The following is an 18593-nucleotide window of genomic DNA, read 5'->3' on the forward strand; positions in this document are numbered from 1 at the left end:
AGCCGTCTGGAAAGGCACAACTGATAAAGCATTTCATTAGTCTCAAGATAAAGATGTAATGTTTGTATTTAAGAAAAATGAAACTATGTATTGGCTGAACAACCTACAGATATTGAGTGAAATATGTTTGGTTGTCCTAGAATCTCTTTACATAAACCTAACTTAATATCTTCGAAATAACTTTAAATGCAAGTAAAGAACTTTTGCTCTGGGTCTTTCAACCATTTTCTGTTTTTAATGAATGTCTTTTAAATATTGAGGTTCTACTTCTTAATGGATTGCCTAGACATACACATAAATCTTGTCTGGAAAATTACATATAGCATTCAGATCATAAATGTTTTGCCTTAGGGTTCGGAGGGTTTGCCCTAAATAATTAGATTTTTATTTTGAAGGTATTACTTCAGCGATGTAGAGAGTGTACTGGGAGTTTAGAAGGAGGACACAGTGACACGTAATGGAAGGGTATTATAGCAGTTATCCGGGAGAGAAATGGTGAGAACATGACTGAGAGTTATGGTAATGATATGGCGAAGAGTGGATTTATCTAAGATATGAGGATTGCTGCTAGGATGTGGAAGAGAAAAACACTGGAAGCTGAACAAATTAGAAGATGTGTAGAAGTTGAGTACAGATTCTGCAAACACAGGTCGAAGTATTCTTTTAGACATTCATATATCTATCTATCTATCTATCTATCTATCTATCTATCTATCTATCTATCTATCCATCTATCTATCAGTGGGCATGAGGATTTGAACCTACACAGTCTGGTTCCAAAGTTCATGCTCTTAATGAACTCTGCTCCACAATAGTGTCCCTTGATTACTTATAAGAGAATTCAAGCAGAAAATAAAGAGAAGGGTTTGAAAAAAATCACACAGTGAATTATAGCATTCCTCATAGCTGGTAAAGTAAATAATTAAACTTAACAGCTTCTAATTTGAATATCTGAATCAGCAAAGTCTGTTGTAAAACTTTCTGTGATTGGTAATAATGCTCCTTAAACAAGAAGCAGGTATTTTAGCACACAGAAGAGAATTCCCAGGACATGGAAGAATGGGTGCTCGGAAACAGTCACATATAATTTAAATACATATCTATTAAGCTCTTAGAGGAAAACTAGTATGGAAACATTTTGTGTACAGTGGCATGGTGTTTCTTGTGTTACTACCATTAAACCTTCCCCTGGTTGCCACATCACAGGGCTGTCACTTTGTTATAGGCACCTTTGCGTGCATTGAAAGAGAATGAGAATATCAGGAAACTTCTCTTTCTCAGGTGCATTTGAAAAAGGAGTGTTACCTTGGAGAATGGCAGAATGGAGAACATGCAAGTGTCCTGCAAGGCTTGCCAGCTCTCTCTCCAGATTGTCAGAACTGTAGTTTAGAATATGCATAGTTCTGAGACATTACATTTTAGAATTAGAAGGGAAATGATAGAAGTCACAAGCATATATAAGATCATCATTACAACACTGTCTTAATAAGAATGAAAAATTTTTGGTACTTATGAGTTAAGATGTTTTTTTTTTTACTTAATAGTGACATTTGAAAAGTACAGTTAAAAAAGCTTTATCAACAAAGAATAATGTCAGAAATATATGCAGATATAGTACATTAAAAGTACTTAATAATTGGAGGGAAATAAGATTGAAGAATCTAAATACATTTATTTATATGAAAAATTTAGGCTTTTCACAAAAGTTCATTGGGAACTTTCTAAAGCACTTTGAGCTCAGTGCAGAGGAAAAAGGAAAATTGTTTTGCATTGCTGTGAGGTGGGCAAGGCCCAAGGCCCGTCAGTCACTTGAAAGACGGGTGTCAGAACCGTGCAGCAGGTTTCTCTGAAACTGAGCGCGAGTCTGAGAAAAGACTTTCCGTGCCCAAATTGTGGGCTTTTAAATTGTTTAAATTTGAAAAAAATTATTGAGATTTTGTTGTACACTTGAGATTAGATACACGCTTTTGGGGTTACTCCTCTGGGCTTTTCTGATAGGAAATCCTGAGCAAAGTGAAAAATGATTTCTAAAGGAATTTTGTGTGTTAACATTGTATCTTATAAACAACTTGCTTTTCTTTTGTAGTCGGTATTAACCATTTTTGCTTACTGTTATCTTTACATTGTAATGGGAACCAAATAACCTTTTGTGGACACTGTAAAATTACTGTGGTTTTTGGTAACAATTCATGTGCCAAGGTTAGGTAATCGATCATATCCTTAGTTTGAAAGTTTGTGCTTTTTAAATGATCCAGCACTACTGGGGAAACTCGGCCAAAACCAGTCTGGGGAGCAAGAACAAAAACGAGGCGGCAGGCCTCGCTAGGTGTGGCACATCACGTGTTTGAGGTGCATCTGCTGGCAAAGTATGCTGGTGGCTTTTGTTATCATGTCTCTTCCCCTTAAATTTCACCTTAGATACTTTAAATCCCAGTGCTTCTGCCTTTGGGATTCTATGTCTTCTGGGTTTAAAAAGTGTTAAAAAAATATGTTGGCATGATAGCTGCGTTCTTAACCAGAGACTTGGGCATGACACAGTTACTGACTGTCCTTGTCATTTAAAGAGTATTATGCATGTATGGGGAATAAGTTGGGTAAGACCTGGTACTGTTGCCTCATGTATGTGACTAATAGTTTTTTCTTCCCCATTTCAGCACAAATAAAGGTTTGAGCTCTAAACTCAAAAAAAAAAAAAAAAAAAAAAATTTAGGCTTTTAGTGAATATCTTTTCAACTGTAAGTCTGATGCATTTCTGTTGGTCAGAATGAAAAGTCATAGATTACCATTTAAAGACTGATCACAAGAATGCTCTTTAACTGCAAAATCCATTTCTAATACATTCCAATTTAGTTTAATTGAGAATTAAATTTGGAAATATAAATTATCATTTCATAACTTGTTTATATATTGAGTATATATTTTACAAATTATATTTGACTACATATTGATTAATTTTTTGAAGAAGAATCTTACTGTATTTATTTTTTATCTGGGGCGAAGTGCTTTGAAATCACTTTCTTTGCAATAGAAAATTATTAAAATGAGTAAAAGGACATAGAAGGACATTAAAAAATATCTTGTTTTAATATTTATATGCTATATTATATATTTTTCTTCTTGCATGCTCTATTCTAGACATTTTTCAAAATATTATAGATAGCAAAAATTGGAAATCTTTGGATTTATTCTAGAGTGTATCCTTAAAACTTCAAATAAAACACCCATGTATGTAGGCTTATTTCTCATGCTGTGTAGGTTTAGTGACAGGGCTTAATGGGAGAGGAAATACCTCACAGCTGTACTGAGCTGAAATCCACAGTAAAATAAGATTTTTTTCACCATTATCAATTTCCAACCTGGATTCTGTTTTTAACGTGTGACTGAGTCACTGAACCAGGAAGGTGTTTACCTGTAAGGTGAACTGGTTGAAATAGGAGAAGCTTTTAAGTTCTAAAATTTCAGCCAGAGTCTTCCCTAAGAGAAAGGAAAAAGTGGGTCTCCTCCATCTTTAATAGTCTCTTGTCAATCACACAGCCTTCTTGTACTGGTTGCACTTCTATGCTGACTGAGTGCTGGCTGTTTGTCTTGTTCCTGTCACTCTAAAATGCAAAATGAAAGGCGGGGGCGGGGGGGGGGGGGGGGCAGGCCTGTGGGTTCTCAGGCCTTAGGGAAATGAGTAGCTTGTGGCAACCCAGGTCCTCTGGATCCAGGCTGCCCTGGAATGCTTTCTTAGGTGATTTTTCACTGAAATGGAGCATGTAGTTCTTAGGGGTTTGAGTTCCTTAGGTATATTCAAGGCAAGAATGATATTCAGAATCAGATGATGGAAAGCATTTGAGTTTATGAGATCTGATTTCTTCTATCACAAAAACATCAGCTCTAATACTGGAAGCACAATTGCTGTCTTCTGTTACTTGCTTGAATGTTAAAAAGTGATTTTTGAATTAGATAATTCCAAATTCTAATATTTTGGATAAACCCCCTTACAGGATGTCATTTTAAGATACTTTCAGGGATTCTTACGGAAGATAAGATTCTCTTCACTTCAACATTTTCAAACACCAGCAACTTCTACTAGTATAAAACCTGTAGGGAGATTTATTATAGCTAGCCAACCTTATTGAAGTCACTTGAGTCCTAAGAATTTTATAATCATTACTGAATAGCCATTTGATTTCATATCTTCTACCCATTTCTTATTTTTTAAATTTATTGCGCTGATTTGTAGGAGCTTCTTACATGTGTTAATATTTAGTATTCCCTGTTATACTGTTGTACCAATCAGCTGTTGTGTAAGCTACAACCTCAAAATCTTAGTGGCTAAAATACGCAAGCTGGCTGGGCCGGCTCCGTGTCACACTGCAGGTCTGTGGGCAGATGGGGCAGGTCTGCTCTGCAGTATTCGGGCTGAGGCCTAAGCTGTGCAGGGAAAGCTATCCTCATGGCAGTGGCATGAGATTTGTTTTCACTGACATCATCTCTAAAATATCAATATGAGTATATCTCACATATAGAGTATCACACACAAGTATCTGCTCATTTACAAAGCATTTTATTTGTATATGAGTTCCCTAGCTGTTGTTCAGAGTTGTTTTTGTTATATAAGCCATACTTATTAGGTGTTGTCTTCCAAGAATTCAACTCAGTTTTCATGGAAGCTAACTTTATTCCTATTTGGTTTATGTAATAATGTAGGCTAGTCACATAATTGCATTAACAAAAACAAGTGATGTAAAACACATTTGTAGAGAAATAGCTGACTATTGGCAAACGTATTACTCAACTGGTGTGAATAGACATGTCTGTGGTCATATTTGGGCATGGCATTTGTATCTTTGAGCAGTCACTGTGAATATTAAAATGTATTACAGGGAGAAAATAGGGAAGCTAAAATAAATTTATCTTTTGTATATAGTCTCTTACATGGAGACTACATTAGAGATTTTTTACTACAAAGAGCACATTTAAAAAAAATATTTACCAACACTGGATTCTACATTGTTGGTCTCTGTAATATCATCATTTCTGTCCTTTTTTCCATTCTTTAAGGATTTTTTCCATGACTTAAAAAGCTTTCAAGATTTGTCTCCTATTTTTTGTTGTTGCTATTTATTACAGTAAAGCCAAACTTTTAAGTCATCCTTTTACTGTAGAAACCATTTTATATATTTGACCTATGTATTTTTTCTTTTTAAAAATATCTTTTTATTGATTTCAGAGAAGAAGGAAGAGGGTGAGAGAGAGAGAAACATCAGTGATAAGAGAGAATCATTGATTGGCTGCCTCCTGCCACTCCCCCTACTGGGGTTTGAGCCTGCAACCTGGGCATGTGCCCTGACAGGGAATCAAACCCTGACCTCCTCATTCATAGGTCTGTGTTCAACCAGTGAGCCATGTTGGGTGGGCTTGACCTATATCCTGATGCTTATTTATTCTAACCTAAAAGTAACTGAGGTCCAAGAACTCATGAAGTCTTTGCCAACTGCATTATTTTAAGTTAATTTGGTATGTTGCAAAATTCCAAAAGAAGTATTTCCTTTAAAGTGACTAATACTGTGTAGCTGGTGATATTTATAATCATTTCTGATATTTATCATTAATTGATCACAGATTAATTGTTTCCTTTATAAAATGTGAACAGATAAGTATTGACGATTTATTTGAACAGCAATTTGTACACATTAAGGATTTTAATTGTTTTAATTTAGGCAATGTAGTTCCAGCCCTAAGCACACTGGATATAGTCAATTGTCATTTAAATGCAATCTCTCAGATTTAAGGTGTAAGAATTACTTCTAGGAAATAGACATGTCTTAAACTCTATTTTGTTTATTACATTTGAGGACATTATTTTATTTCTACTGTTAATGTTTATTTTGTTGACTAGATTCCCAAAGAGATTATAATTTTTAAAGCTGTGAGCTACTTGAAATTTTATGAGTCTGAAACTATGTTGTGTTGTATAATATGGGTTTTACTTCTTATTTTTCTGATCAAATTTGCCATAGTAAGAACAAGCTACAATCGAAATATAAAACTTTTGACACAAAGAAGAAATTGGAATGTTACTAACAGCTGTTGTCATAAAAAAAGATCTACTAGAATTTTATGTGTCTAAAACATTATCTTCTCAACAAGTCTCTCTTTTAGCTTACTGAACTTAAGTACTAATTCTGCTCTGCTTAATCTCACTTCAGCAGTCAAACATAATTTCTCTTTGTTCCATACATGAATTAAATAGATACTAAGCTGGTCACATCTACTTTGTATAAGGTTCTGTTTTGTCTAAAAGTATTCTTTTCAAAACATAATTCCTCTGGATTTAACTATTTTTACTGGCTAATAACATCTAGATCTGATCCAGATCTTGACCTCTCACCCCATTTCTAACTCAACAAATCTAACTAGGTTCTCTGTTTTAGGCTGTTGAACTTTTTGTTTTAAATTCAACATATTCCTTCTTTTCATCATTGTCTTCTCTTTTTTTCCACCTGTCAGTTATGTCTTCTCTGAGTGGTCGTCCACTGGGTGGGGATAATGATACAGGCCACACTTGGGGCACAGCATACTTTCTCTCAGTGCCCAAGCTTATTTGGAGTGTAAAGTAATTGAAAAAAACTGCTAATGTACCCTAAGTAGAATCTGTTTGTATTCTCACATATTTGTAACACTTTTCTATAGGAAATAGTGCAGAAAGTTAGTGAAAAAAACTTCAAATTCTTAGGGGAAGAACTACTAATGAGAGGGGGGGGGGGGAGGGAGGATGAGAAAGATAATGATTCTGAGGAACAGGTACCTATGTATAATATATATAATCAGCTTTGATGGAGTCATATGTTAATTGGGATTTTACATGTAAATAGCATATAAGCACATGTGATTTAAAAAGGCACCATACCAGTCTGTGCCTCCCGGAGCTCAAGAACCATTTTGGCCCTTCTTCCTGCTGGTGAGGCTTTGATGAAAATGAAATAATTACAGCGAGGTAATATTTAGTGAGTGCTTGCTTTGTGCCAGGCTTTGTGCTAAGGGCTTTATAAACACTTGAGTTAATTCTTACCATTACCTACTACCCACTAGGGTAAGTACTGATGTTTTCCCCATTTCACATGCGGAGAAGCTGAGGCTTTGAGAGGATGAGCAACTTGCCAAGAATTGTATAACTAGAAACAAACCAATTGGATTTGAATTTGGGTCTTCCTAACTTCAGAGCCTGTTCTTTTCATTTCTCAGCCTACTTGACTACACCAGGACCTCCCAATCTTTTCCACCTCATGTTCTACTTAGAAAGTGTTAGTGTGGGTTTTCACAGCATAGTAGGAGAAATGCCTGAGGAAATGGTATTTGTTGCTATGGTCTGGGAGTTTGTGTATCTCCCCTTCCCCAATCCTCCCTCTACCTTCTTCCCATCCTCCCCCAATTCTTAACCTCCAAGATGCTGGTGTTAGGAGGTGGGGATTTTGGGACTGGATTAGGTTGTGCAGCCTCAGGGTTTGGGGGTTGAGGGCCCTTCTTGAATGGGATTAGTGTCCTTCTAAAAGAAGTTCAAGAGAGATGCTTTGTTCCTTCTGCCTTACAAAGACACAGCAAGAAGATTCCATCTCTGGACCAGGAAGTGGGTGCTCACCAGACACTAAATCTGCTGGTGCCTGGATCTTGGACTTCTCAGCCTCCAAAACTTCCAGAAATAAATGTTTGTTGTTTATAAGCTACACCCTGGATGGCATTTTGGTAAATCAGTTCAAATGGGCGAAGATATTTATATATAAATTACTTTAATATGGAATGTGAAGTCGTCATAACATAGTGGCAAGAACAACGTGCAACTAACAGGAATGGTGCTGTGGTTAGTGTAATTAAGAAGTTAGTGAATATTTCACTAATGAGCATCTTATCCCAGCCTGGAAAGAGGAACAGAATTAAAACGCAACAGGTCAATAGTTGGTGATGAGGACAGTAATGCAGATTGAGTTGATACCATCAGGAAATACTTAGGTGTTGCTTATAACTGTGTTTACATGTGGGAGAAGGGAGAGAGAAAATAAAAGAACCCCATTATTCCTTCCAGTCTCTACCTTATTTATTTTTTCCTGTTTATAACCAAATTTCTCAAATCAGGTGTCCACATTTGCTTTCTTATGTGCTACTATAATCTGATTTCTACTGCATCTTGCCTTTCAAATTGATCTCACTGAGGTCATCTAAGACACCCTGTAACTACATCTACTGGACATTTTTTTGTTCTTATCTTACAAGGCCTCTCAACTACTTAGGATATGGTTGCCCATTTCTCATCTCTGAAAACTCCCTTTCCTTAGTTTTTCTTACATCATGCTCTCTTGATACTTTTTGTCTGGCTATTCCTCCTCCTCCTTGTTCTTCTCTTTCTTGTACTATTCCTTAAATGTACATATATTCAGTATTCTTTTCTAGGACCTCAGCTTTTCTTACTCTTTATATTCCCTATGAGTTATCTATGGCTTCAATTACCATTTCCTTACCAGTGCCCCTATAGTCTATATCTGGAGCTTACTAGCTTGTGTGATTTTGGGACAAGGTACTTATCTTCCCTTTGCCTCAGTTCTTTGCTGTTTTAAAAATGGGGCTAATAATGTGGCCTAAGATTACTGCTATAATTGAATGACTTGTTAGAACAATGCATGGTACTGTCACCATAAAGGAACTGGGACCAACGTCAGGCCACCTTAGCAAGCTCTGGAATGTGTTGGTTCTTGACTTCATGTGGGAAAGATTTCACAATATAAGTTCAGGTGATGTTGAGAGTATATTTATTAAAGCTGGGGACAGTGAAACAAAAATATTGATAGAAGAGGCAAGATCATAGCAACAGAAGTGAGCCTAGGCAGAGCTGCCTTGGCCTTTTAGAAAGAAAGTCACAGAGGCAGAATAAGTGAGCCATATGGGCTGTGTGGACTCAGGAAACAGTTACAGAGGCAAAAGGAGGGCCCTTGGAGACTGGTTCAGGGGGTTAGCCTGAGACAAGCTGCCACTGCCCACTGCTTCCCTGGTTGCAAGTCTCCTTGGAAACTTTAGAGCTTAGGAAATAGAAAGCAAAGATACAAACCTGAGGAAAGGGGTGGGGAATGGCTCAGGCATGCTCAAGAGAGGGTACACACTGGGTCCTTTGTCTTATGAGTTTTTATCTATTTTCTAAAGGTAGCAATTTTAGGGGAGGGCTCAGGGGAGGATCTCAATAGAATTTTCACCAGATTTCCAGGTATGGCCTTTAATAATGCCATTTCATCAAAATGAGCAAAACTGGGTCATTCATTGGTCAGTTTCAAATTCAAAGAGTGTCACCAAAGGAACCAGGACTGAGGTGGGTCTGTCTGGCAAGGTCTGGAGTGTGCAAACCATTTGCTCCTAAGTGTTGTAGGTTAGGAAAGATAAGACCTGAAGTTTATTACCTGACTGTAAGTTGCTTGGCTGTTTAACTATCTATCTCAGTTTTTCCATTTCACTCACCAATGAATTTTCCTAGCTTCTTACTGTCCTGCCTCAGTACATACTCATTAGTCAATAGATGTTAACTCCCATTATTATAATAGTGGCCCAGTGCACGAAATTCATGAACCCTCTCAATCAGACCCTTTGGGGGATGTCCTACTGGTAGCTTAGGACATCTCTCTTTTTGTGGATAACACAGAACTTTATAAACTGATGAACAAAAAGATAAACACAGAGGCAGTAAAGCATCAAACAGACTGTCATAGCAACAAGGTTAGGAAGAGATGGGGGAGATAAGAGATCAACCGAAGGACAATTGTACGCATATAAGCATAACCAATGGATGCAAAACACTGGGTGGTGAGAGCATGTATGGGAGGGGTGGGGAGGCATTGGTAATATATATATATATATGTACATATAATACCTTAATGAAAAAAATGAAGAAAAAAAATAGGACATCCCTCTCACAATCTGGGATCGCTGGCTCCTAACCGCTTCTGCCTGCCAGAACAAACCTCTCTGTGAGGCTTCCAAGTCTTGTACCTAAGCACCTCTTCATCAAGGATGCTCCACATTCTTTCCTCTCCCCCGCCTCCTACCCCCATTCTTAACTGTCCCCCTCTTCTAAGAGAAGGTGGTAGGCATTGTACTCATTGTGCAGGTACATGCCACCATGAGGCGGGATGGGAACTGGGGCCAGCATGGGCTTGCTTTTGGGCCAAGGTGGGAGCAGGAGTCATGGCCTCTCAAGTGCTCAGGCCATGGTGAGGCCTGGTTAGCACTGGGAGCTTCGCCTGGATGTCCTTCCACACCAGCAGTCATCACCTCTTGTTTCTGCATCTTGGGGCCACTGCAGAACCTGCCTCGCCCGCCAACCCCCTGTCCAGTGCACCCCACCTTGGTACAGCTCACTGCCCCTTGAGCTGCCTGCCTCTTGACTGCTTCGCAGAAGCCATGGCGCTCACCCCGGAGCTGCCCCTCAGGCAAAGAACTGTCTATGTACCTAAGTATCCCTAGCACAGCTCTTGGCCAACCGCTTCACTGAAGCTTCCTCTCTCAGGCGCTCTCCTCAGATCCCCAGGAGCTTGGGTCCAGCGGCCCCACCTCTCCGTGGCTCCCTGCAACCCATGCTCCACTCAGCTCTCCCAGACTACAGGCCTGTCAGGATGCTGCCGGGGCACCCTGCTGCAGGCAGCACAGTCCTGGGGCCTGGGATGTGGGTGTGGGGAGCAGCTCCAGTAAAGTTTGGTAAACCCCAGGTCAGCTGCATGCTGCAGGGAATCTGCTTAGACCTGGAGTGCCGCCCTGCAGCCACACCAACCTTGTGAACAGTCCTGATGTGATGGCATCCCAGACATATTTGCATTTTCTTCCATTTTACACACACACACACACACACACATATATATACACTTACACACACATATATATATATATACATATACATATATATATATATATATATATATATATATATATAGAAGAGGATATTTTGTGAAAATTTGATCTGTTGTTTGAAAGCATAAGGCAGTGGCATCTGCAGCAGCTAATGTTTATTGGGCCCTACTATGTGCTGGGCATTGTGTTAAACACTGTATGTACATTATTTTTCTTCAAAGAGCTTTATAAGAAATATTACTGGTAGCTCTATTTTATAGATGAGGAAATAGATTAGGCATCCCTATCCAACATAAGGCTAAAATGTAAATCCAGATAGATGACAAAGAAATTCTCCAAATATTCATGCTTTAAAATGTTTTTTCTTATCTGTCACGTCTTTTGAGGCTGTGTACACACACACACACAAATGCACACACACACAAACATGCACACACAACTTCTCTAATGGTTTTTAAATACAAGCTAGTGTTATTTTAAATATATGTAAATTATAATAGTTTATCTGAATTTTCTCATACATAAAATATTTTCTGCAAGTAAATTATAGTCTCAGAGTCTAAAGAAAAAAATGCCAAGCTTCAGCCTTGTAACATGAAAGATTTTGGAAGAATAAGATAGTGAATTTCAGTTGCCAAAAAAAAGAAAGAAAGAAATATTACAGGTTGTATATTACCTCAGGCTTTTAAGTGAGACATTCTGAATTATGTTCAGTGGAGCTTGTGTTAAATATGTGCATCTCTTTGGTGGTGTTTTATAATTGTGCAAATGCACAAAAGAACTAATATCCTATTGACAGTTCAGAAGTTCTGTTCAGGCTTGATTTAATCTGACTCTGGGCTTAGTGCATTTCATTGAAAGAGCATTTGGAACTTTCGTTTGAAGATTTGGAATGTTTATATTGGGTTTTTATTTTATTTATGGTAGACTTTAAATGGTGTTACATCAAGTACTATATTTTTAAACACCAAACAGGCAAGATACTCTTGTGAGAATAGATTGGCTTTGGTTGCCACCTATCTGGTAATACCTTTTTTCTTCAGTTCTCTGGAAAAGATTACCTAACAATTATTATCATTCATTCTAAATTTAATTTGCTATCATGCATACCAATTGCATAGTTTACTTTTGTTCTTTCTTTTGAAGAATCTTTAAAGTTAATTTCGGATTTTGTGTGTGTGTGTGTGTGTGTGTGTGTTTTATAGCTTGCCCAAGCAGGCCAAAACTATGAAAAAATTTCAGTTTTGTATAGTCTTTTTTTGTTGTAGACTTTTACATAGTCTTTTTTTTTTTTTTTTGTATAGACTATACAGAATGTATAATCTTTTGTTCTTTTTGTTCCTTTGGTAGATTACAAACTATGCTCTTGACTGTCAAGATGTAGACAGCACAATTCATAAGTTACTGCTTTTTTACTAACACGAGGTAAAGACTTTTTCTTTGATGATTTTTCTTACAGACATATTAATTTGTATTACTCCAGGTGACTTCTGATTTTTAATCTACTTTTAATAACATCTTGGAAACTATTTATGTCTGTAGTGGTGATTTTCAGATCATTCATCCTGAGATTTTAGTTTGATTTGGAAATGGGGGAAAAGATAATATTAAACTCCTTTTTTTAAAAAACACAGATTATACTTTATTTTAAATACTGAAATGAATTTTAATACAAGAAACAAAGACAGCATTTGTGAATTTCTCATTCAAAGGGATATCTCTACTTGAAGGGACCTGCATGTTACACTGTAAGAGATGAAATGTTACGGTTTGTATACCAAAATTAAAAAACGAAATGGTTACTTAGATAATGGAGGTCAGGGAATCAAAAAGGTGAAAGGACATAAATTATTAAAAAGAAATCCAGAGAGACTGCTGCATCATGATCTCTCCCAACCCTGCCTCTCTTTGGGTAGAATTGAACATGTAGGCAGTCATTCAATCAGCTCTTCCTCCTCCTCTTCTTCCCCTTCTTCCTTCTCCTTCCCCTTCCCCTTCTCTGAACAGAGAACTTTCCTCCTGTGAACTTCTAAGTGTAAACAAAAAATAAACTTTTATTGTATTCCACTGAGATTGTGGGGTTATTCCTTACTGCTGTGAAAGTATATTCTGAATGATACAAAACTACCAGTACTAAAAACCTAATTTACAATATTAATGTGAATAAAGCAGTCGTTACCTGTAAATGAAGATATGACCTTTAGAAAATACAAACTGCTTATGACAGTTCTTTATCTCAAAATTAATCTTCAGTACCCTGGCCTTTGAAAATATGGAATATATTTTATGAGAATGTGGTGTTTACATGGCATGTTGGAGACTAGAAGTTAAATTGGGAACCAGTGTGCTTAAGGAGTAGTGAAAGGCTGGGGCCTTTGGGCTTCCTTTTGAGTACAGCACCATAGGCCTGACTTGCTGTTTAATACCACTGGCACCACAGGTCCTAAGAAAGGTAATAGGATTAGGAACTATAGTTAAAGGCCATGAGTATTTCAGATTACACAGCTAGTTGTTGCCACTTAGACTGATGCTGTGGTTGCCTATCGAGCATCTGCTTTGCATGTTTGGAAGTTGGGACAGAAAATGGCTCAGTTGACAGAAACAGTTAGCCTATAGTTGTGAAATATGCATCATTTGTTAGCTGCTTAATTTTTATTCCTTTTTGCTTTGTTATTTTACCCATAAAATGGTCAGGATAATGTCTACGAATAATGTAAAGATTTGAGATAATGTATTGGCATAATATATTAAAGTAGAGGCCCGGTGCACGAATTCATGCAACAGTGTAATCAGGTCGAAACTGGCTCTCTGACATCCCCAAGGGGTTCCAGATTGCAAGAGGGAGCAGAGGACCCCACTAGTACAGAATCAGGGCCGAATAGGGTGCAGGAGGTTGGCCAGCCAGAAAGGGACCACAGGAGGGCTCCAGGGCATGTCTAGCCTGTTTCACTCAGTTCCTATCAGCCAGACCCCAGCAAACTAACCTACTGGTCAGAGATTCTGCTCCCTGGTGGTCAGTGCACAGCATAGCGACTGGTCGACTGCCCCCTGTTAGTCCACCCACAGCATAGCAAGCAGAGGCCATGCAGGAGACAGCCAATCAATGTTTTTCTCTCATTGATATTTCTACTTCTCTATCCCTCCTCATCTCCCTTTCTCTAAAATCAATAAAAACATTTTTTAAAAGTTGTTGATGAAGCAAATTTCTCATATCAGATTCTGCTTTGTCCATTGTCTTACATTTGAGAATTCTTGGTTCCTTATTCAGAGCTCCTTGAATATTGTTGCCACATGAAAGAAGAGTCAATATTCAGCAGAAATTCCAACAGAGGTTTAAAAAAATGCCACAATTGCAAGTTTATCCTAATCTATGTAAGGACACTTTGTTTACTGATTATTGATTCTGTAGAAGTGAAGATTTATAGGTTTAGTAATACATAGTTGAAACATCTTTTGTGGTAAATATCAATGTAAAAGAAGTTTAAAAACAAACTCTAGTTTAGTTTTAGAACTAGTCTTGCTTTATGTAGAGTAGCCTTAAATTCTTTTTCATGAATCTTATGCCATGTAAAAATTGGATTTCATACTGTGAATGAGACAGTCTAATAATCAGAACATTGACTTCTTGGGTAATTAATGCTACCCTTAAGTAACATATAAAATGACACTGAATTATTTAAAATTTTGATCCACTTGAAAAAAACATAAAATTTTAATTATCATGTTATTGTTTCCATGGTATTTTTTGTATACTAGGATTTTGTATAATAATAAACAGAGTAAAGAGTATGAGTGACATAAGTATTAAAGACTGCCAACCTTTAAGATATTTATAATAGCAAACATATGCTCTTCCAGAATCACAGATCCAAGGGCTGATGAGATATTTGTTTTATAAAACAACGATGAGATGTTTGTTTTCTAAAACAATTACTAATGTCTAGATAATAACTTTAAAGTCTACTGCGTGTACATGAAAGGTTTCTGTATTGCATGCTCATGCTTCTGTTAATAATGTTGTAAGATAGGGAAGAAAAAAAAAGCCTTTGTTTTTTGTATGGTAACTAGAATAATTTAAAAGTTGCATGCATTCTTTATTTTTCATTGTTCTCTTTTTAAAAAATTACATTTTTTTAAATGTACAATTTCTCCCTTAACATATTAGATTTCTATTTATTTAGAATTAATAGCATAATTAAAAAAAAAAAAATATATATATATATATATATATATATATATATATATATATATATAATTGATTTTTCACAGAGAGGAAGGGAGAGGGATAGATAGCTAGAAACATCAATGAGAGAGAATAATCCACCAGCTGCCTCCTGCACACCCCCTACCGGGGATGTGCCCGCAACCAATGTACATGCCCTTGACCAGAATGAACCTGGGACCTTTCAGTCCACAGGCTGACGCTCTATCCACTGAGCCAAACTGGTTTTGGCTAGTAGCATAATTTTTGGATTCAAATTCAAACTAAATTTTATTCTCCTCAATAGTAATGATACATAGCTGTTATCTACCAATTTTATTCAGATATAGTAAGTATTTTTACAGTTATAAGATGGCTATTGTGTTTGTGACACTCAGTATTAGAAAAACTACATTAATGCTTAAGAATTTGAGGTAAAAGTTTCTATTCTATATAATAAAAGGCTAATATGCAAATTGATTGAATGGCAGAATGACCAGTTGCTATCATGCACACTGACCATCAGGGTGCAGACGCTCAACCCAGGAACTACATCCTGGTGGTCAGTGTGCTCACATAGGGGGAGCGCCGCTCAGCCAGAAGCCCTGAGCCAGGCTCATGGCTGGCAGGCATGGCGGTGGTAGCTGGAGCCTCTCCCGCCTCCTTTGCACTGCTAAAGATGTCTGACTGACGGCTTAGGCCTGTTCACCGTGGAGAGTTGGCCTAAGCTGTCAGTTGGACATCCCTCAAGTGCTCCTGGACTGCAAGAGTGCACAGGCCAGGCTGAGGAATCCCCACCCAAGTGCACAAATTTTGTGTACCAGGCCTCTAGTCGATACTTATAAAAGGGTAATATGCTACTTAGACTGGGTAGACCGGACATCTTTCTGGACAAAGCCATGGTGGCAGGGGCCGAGGCAGAGGCAGTTAGGGGCAATCAGGCCAGTAGGGCAGAACAGTCAGGGGTGATCAGGCCAGCAGGGGAGAGCGGTTACAGGTGATCAGGCAGTCAGGCAAAGGGGTTAGGGGTGATCAGGCAGGCAGGCAGAGTGGTTAGGGGCAATCAAGTAGGCAGGCAGGTGAGTGGTTAGGAGCCAGTGGTCCCAGGTTGCAAGAGGTATGTCCAACTACCGGTTTAGGCCCGATCTCACAGGGGTCTCAGATTGGAGATGGTGCAGGCTGGGCTGAGGGACTTCCTTCCCCACCCCCCATGCACAAATTTTATGCACTGGGTCTCTAGTTTAGATAATAAAATGAAAGGTATCATATTAATTGTTTAGGGAGTGAAAGCATTGTTGGTATTCAGCCACTGAAGCTCTGAGAATCAAATTATATAGGAGTTGAGCTAACATTGAGTCCATATGCAGTATCTGGAAAACAGCCAGTTGCAGCTAAAACATTTCCTCATGATGTTCATTAACTTTCCATAGAGAAAGTGTTTCACACTTAGATCAGCTCTTTTAGAATGAGAAAATTTAGAGCTAGTACAAATAATATTTAATACTCAGTTTATAGACCAGACAGAAGCCAAGATTTTTGGTTCTGCACATCTGGTCATGATGGTTTTGGAATCTTTACACTCTGATGATATGTCTTTGTTATGACTTTAGAATATTTTCTGGCCAACTCATTAAGCAGGTATGGAAACAAATCCTGAGTCAGACCAAGTTTCTATCATGCATGAAGAACACTGGACTCTTTTCATCCTGAAAGAGAAAAACAATTCTTTGGATAGTGTTTTGGAGCCATTTTGCCATATTGTACATAAATGAAGAGTATTACTCCTTAATGTTTTCTCCTCCTTGTCTTCCAGAAAAAGAAAATATGTTACCTTTCATTTGAGTAGTACTTTTTTGTATACTTAGAGCAACTTTTGATAAGGAGCTGAAGACTTCTTGAAAATAATTGTCGTGCATCATTTATAAATGATTAAAATATTCTGTTAAAGATGAATTCAGCCTTATTAGCTCTCATTTTCATATAATACTTAAAGAAAATGAAAGAAACATTAAACTTTCTTCAGGTGGCTTGTGTAGTGTGCCAAAGAGTCAGTAATAAATTATCTCTGGCGTACGAACAGGAGCATAGGGCATTTGGTAGTTTATTTCATCCCTTGAGCATAGCTTATTATTGAACACTATGCAAAAATATAAGTGATCACATTGTATGCACAGAGAGGACTTCTCATTAAACATGTTTCCAGTTTATTTAAGAGCACTCCTGGAAATACTGAGAAAATCATTTAAGATCTTTTTATATGCATTTAATGAGGAGTAGTATCCTGAATTATACAGAGTTATAGAATATATAGACTTACAGTTAAAAGGTTGTATTGAAAACATTTCTGTTTCTGAACAAAGATTGAATCTCTTCCATGACTCAAGTAATGAAAAAAGAAATATTTTTTTGAGGATAAGCCAATTTATATATTATTGGACATAACACAGACCACCCAGGCCTGAAGCCTACTGTTTATAGTTAAGGATCTTAAGTCTACATATGCTCTTGATGAGCAAGACTTATCTTTGTTCCAACTAGAAAGTTTTATGTCTACAAAGGGTAATAATTTCATGTTTCTCCCCTATTCTTGGCTAGTAAAATTCTGTCATGCAGATTATTTTATTTACACAGGGGAAAAGAGTTCTTTGGACCTCAGTAATAATAACATTGCTAAATTTTATCTATCAAAGGACTAATGTTTAATATCGTTGGAGTTATATTTGCCTTCCAAACCATTTTCTTGTATAAATATATATGTGTGTATGTACATATACGTGAGTATATATGCACACACATAAAATGTAGCTGAAATGTGTGAATACCCCCCCAACCCTTTAGTTTGAGATGGCTGCAGGGCATATGTGTCTTTAAAGGACAGGTAGCTTTCACTGGAGACAAATAGGCACAAAAAAGTACACACACACAATGTAACTGACTTATTTTTAGTGCACAATTTGTAGTTTGACTTGAAGCTTCATTCTCTTTTACTCAGCCATCAAATTTTAGAATTCTTCCAAGACTAATTCTAGGCTCTCCTCTTTATTCTCCTTGTAAACAACTTGCCTCACATTCATAGCTTTAACTGCTATTTAATTGGTGGGAAGAAAGAGTAAATGGTACAAAGCAGAAGATATCACTCATGGGTCTTGTTTTTTAAATCTTCACCAAGGATATATTTTTCATTGATTCTAGAAAAAGAGAAATATCCATGTGAGAGAGAAAAATCAATAGGTTGACTCACGCATATGCCCTGACAGGGGCTCAAACCCACAACCTACATATGTGCTCTGACCAGGAATCGAACATTCGACACTTCAGAGCAGAGGATGGTACCCTAACCAGTGGACAACACCAGCCAGGGCAGTAATGAGTCTTCTTAACTTCCCATTGGAAAATCATGTCTGATAGTATCTTTGATTTTCAATAAAAGTAGGCTCTTTGAGGTAACCAAGGAGAGAATTAAAGGCCTGAACAATTTGAAGCATTTGAAATATTTGTTTTGTATAGATCATAGTATAATGGA

The 18593-nt window shown here is 37.4% G+C and overlaps 1 protein-coding gene and 1 long non-coding RNA gene across 3 annotated transcripts in view; one reads left to right on the forward strand and one right to left on the reverse strand.

Annotated features, from left to right (window-relative positions):
* TMEM135 (transmembrane protein 135) overlaps nt 1-18593 on the forward strand; it is a 192861-nt gene that overhangs the window by 120591 nt on the left and 53677 nt on the right. The gene's annotated exons all lie outside the window — the stretch shown is intronic.
* LOC118712489 lies at nt 1887-17262 on the reverse strand. Its single transcript, XR_004986052.1, has 4 exons — nt 17252-17262; nt 13858-13869; nt 2067-2077; nt 1887-1991 (listed from the first exon to the last, which is right to left on the reverse strand). It is a non-coding gene; the product is annotated as an uncharacterized LOC118712489 (long non-coding RNA).

Source organism: Pipistrellus kuhlii, unplaced genomic scaffold, assembly GCF_014108245.1.
Source record: "Pipistrellus kuhlii isolate mPipKuh1 unplaced genomic scaffold, mPipKuh1.p scaffold_m20_p_9, whole genome shotgun sequence".
In the NCBI taxonomy this organism is placed as follows: Eukaryota; Metazoa; Chordata; class Mammalia; order Chiroptera; family Vespertilionidae; genus Pipistrellus; species Pipistrellus kuhlii.